The sequence below is a fragment of the Gossypium hirsutum genome, chromosome A13 (assembly GCF_007990345.1).
Source record: "Gossypium hirsutum isolate 1008001.06 chromosome A13, Gossypium_hirsutum_v2.1, whole genome shotgun sequence".
In the NCBI taxonomy this organism is placed as follows: domain Eukaryota; kingdom Viridiplantae; phylum Streptophyta; class Magnoliopsida; order Malvales; family Malvaceae; genus Gossypium; species Gossypium hirsutum.
The window spans coordinates 47,087,056-47,090,849 of NC_053436.1; the positions used below are offsets into that span (position 1 = coordinate 47,087,056).

At 34.7% G+C, this 3,794-nt stretch overlaps 1 non-coding gene across 1 annotated transcript; it reads right to left on the reverse strand.

Annotated features, from left to right (window-relative positions):
• Nucleotides 1–1,782: 1,782 nt before the first annotated feature.
• LOC121213100 (small nucleolar RNA R71) lies at nucleotides 1,783–1,889 on the reverse strand. Its single transcript, XR_005908468.1, has one exon. It is a non-coding gene; the product is annotated as a small nucleolar RNA R71 (small nucleolar RNA).
• Nucleotides 1,890–3,794: the final 1,905 nt, after the last annotated feature.

The window sequence follows — 3,794 nt, forward strand, 5'->3', positions numbered from 1 at the left end:
GAGCATTTGGGAGCAAAACGAGTGGAAAATGAACCAAAATAGAAAAATCAGAGCAGGTTTCAATAGGCACATGGGCTGGGCCATTCCACACGAGCTGGACACACGTTGTGTGAGCCACATGGGCTGCCACACGACCATGTGCCAGATAGTGTGGATTTTGTGAATCGCACTCCAAACACATGAAAAAACACAATTTTTTAAGTGTTTCGAGTATTCTAAAACTTATATATGACAAAGATAAGAAGATGGGAGTAAGGCGTCAGAGAATATTGAAGAGAACAACTTAGAAAACACCCTTAAAGCTGACTCTAAAGTAGATTTCCATCGAGATTGAAGATCTCCTTTTGATTTCTTTGAAGTTTATTATGGGTTTTCTTGTTTCTTGTGGTTATACTGTCTTTAAGATGTTATTATTTGCAATTATGAACTAATTTTCTAAATACCTAGGGAGATGAACCCTAGGATGGATTCTGTTATTTGGTTTCTTTTTTTTTATGCAATAAATACTTGGATCTTGTTCTCAATTTTGTGTGCTTAATTCTTGGTTTAATATTTCTAGACTATTAATCCATGTTTGATGTGCTTAAATCAGAGGAGGAATAGACCCTCTTTAAGAATAGATCTAGTATAATTGAGTACAGTTCTATGCAATCCTAGAAATAGGACGACATAAATCTACTAGATTAAAGTCAAATCTAATAGGGAATCCATAGATCGAGTTAATGCGAAAATAGGGGTTTTAATTAGAAAGAAATTTCAATTAATCAACTTAGAGTCGGTTGCTCTTAGTCTTGAAGAGAGATATTAGCATAATTTAGGGATTTTTACTAATAAAGAAACTAAGTGAAGAAATTGTGTGATTTAGATTGATAACGAGAGATGCAGTCTAGGTGGATTCTTTCCTGGGTATTGTCTCACTTATTGGTTGTTAGTTGATTATTTTCCCAATTTGTTTTTTCTTGTGTTCTTTAGTTACTTAATTTATTTTATTCTAGTTTTAATCAATCTCTCCAATTTGTTAATTAAATAATAGAAAGACAATATTACTAGTAGTTTTAGTCCTCGTGGGAACGATATCTTTGCTCACCGCAGCTATACTATTAATTGATAGGTGCACTTGCCTAAGTCGAATTTTTAATTGTTTTCATAGACATCAAGTTTTTGGCACCGTTGTTGGGGACTGAAATATTAGGAAAACTTTATTTCTATTAATTTAGCCATTTTTTACTTTAATATTTTAATATTTTTATCTAATTTTTAAGTTCTAATTTTTCATTTGTTTGCTTCTAGCAGGTTCTTTTGGTTTATGACTAGAGGAAACTCGTCGGATCCATTACTTTTTTTATAGTGAGATTGAAAAAACTACTCGTAGAAATCGTAGAGAGGTTAGAGAAGCAAGGCAAAGTCAATAGAATATAGTAGACGATCAAGAGAAAAATGATATTACTGTGGAGATGGGTGATAATAAAAATAATCAACTACCTCATGCATGTCCTGTTCTTCGGACTATGTATGATTATGCTAAGGCTACTTTGATTGGGACTAAATCGAGTATTGGGAGACCAACCATTAATTCAAACAACTTTAACTTGAATACTCAATTGGCTAACTTTTTAGAGATTCTGTCATGACTGATGATGTCATATGGCTACAGTTGTTCCCATTCTTATTGAAGGACAAGGTAAAATAGTGGTTGAATTCAATGCCACGAGGTTCTATCATGACTTGGGATTAGATGACCGAGAAGTTTTTTTTGAAGTACCTCCCACTGGTAAAACAACTAAGTTGAGAAATGACACCTCTTGTTTTGCTCAAATTGATTTGGAGACATTATTTGATGCATAAGAGAGATTTAAAGATATATTGAGAAGGTGCCCTCATCATGGGTTACTGTTGTGGTTACAAGTTCAAACCTTCTACAACGGTTTAAATCCTTCAACTAGGCAATTAATTGATGTAACAGTTGGTGGAGCACTGAATAATAAAACACCCGAGGAAGCTTAAGAGTTTATTGAAGAAATAGTAGTGAATAACTATCAGTGGCACGTCATGAGAACAAAATCGATGAAAGTAGCCGATGTTTTTAATATAGATGGAATTGCTATGTTGGCACGCCAAATGGAAGCACTGAATAAAAAATTCGATGGTTTCAATTTTTCTAAGCAGGTAAATCCGGTGATGCAATGCGATGCGAATGGGGCAGAGATGATTAATCCATAATACTCACCCTTCAAGTCTAACATGGAGCATGAGCAAGTCGACTTTTTGGGTAATAATTCTAGACCTCAAAATAATCTCTATAAAAATACCTATAATGCAGGATAAATGAATCATCCAAATTTCTCTTAAGGTGGTCAAGGAAATCAAATGTCACAACCCCCTCTGGGTTTTTAGCAACCTTATCAGCAAGATAAGAAGCCAAACCTTGAAGAGATGTTGGCTAAATTTATTTCAGTGTTAGAAACTCGATTTCAAAACACTAAAATAGCTTTAAAAAATCAACAAGCATCAATTCAAGGTCTCAAAAATCAAATTGGACAGCTTGCCAAACTTATTTCAGAAAGACCACAAGGGAGCTTGCCTAGCAACACTAAAACTAACCCAAGCGAGCAAATCCATGCAATCATTTTTCGTAACATGGAACGGTTAGTCGAGCCTGAAAAGAAGTTGAAGCTAGAAGCTGTTGTCAAAGTGAAGAGATAGAGGAAGGTAAGAAGCAGAAGCCAATAATTAGAGAATATAAACCACGAATCCCTTATCTAGCAACATTGAAGAGAGAAAAATGATAAATTTCTTGAACTTTTAAAAAAACTACATATTAACTTTCCTTTTGTTGAAGCCCTTTTGTAGATGCCAAAGTATGTAAAGTTTTTAAAGGAGCTGTTAACAAAGAAAAAGGAAGCTAGACGACTTGTCGACTGTAGAGCTCAATGTAGTTTACCCGGCCATTCTCTAAAACAAACTACCCAGCAAACTTAAAGATCCAGGGAGTTTTACTATTCCTTGTCTCATTGGTTTTAAATGTTGAAAGGGCTTTGGATAATTTGGGAGCTAGTATAAATGTTATGTCTTATAAGATGTTTAAACAACTTGATCTTGGGGAACCCAAACCCACTAGGATGAGTATGCAATTAGCGGATAGATCAATTAGATATCCTAGGGGTATTACTGAGGATGCACTTGTAAAAGTTGATAAATTTATATTCCCTATTGATTTTGTTGTATTGGACATGGATGAGGATGTTGAGGTACCTATGATCTTAGATCGACCCTTTTTAGCCACTGCTAGTACTATTATTGATGTGGGTACGAGTGAACTTGTGCTTCGTGTAGGTGATGAAAGGATTAATCTACAAGCACGTGATTTTTTGACAGTCCCTAATAAGCACAATGATAATAATTATTCTGTTAATATTAGTAATCGTGTGACTCAATCTTCTTTGCAGAAAACCCTTCATGAAAACATGTTGGAGCCATATTTTATTCAAAGTGATAGAACTCAAGGGACAAGTGAAGAGCGAATGGTACATCTCGATTAACTAGATGAATGGCTACCAAAGGTTGATGAGAAACTAAGAAACTACAAGGAAGAAATATAGCAATACATGATGTGCATTTGAAGAGAATAAACAAATTCAAAGTTTGGGACAAAGTGTTGTTAGTCAAATCGGACCTATGAATTTTTCCTTCAGAGTTTAAGTCAAGAGGGTCCGACACATTTGTGGTAAAAACCATTTTTCCGTACAATATTGTTGAGGTAACACATTCTGAATTTGGCACATTCAAAGTAAACA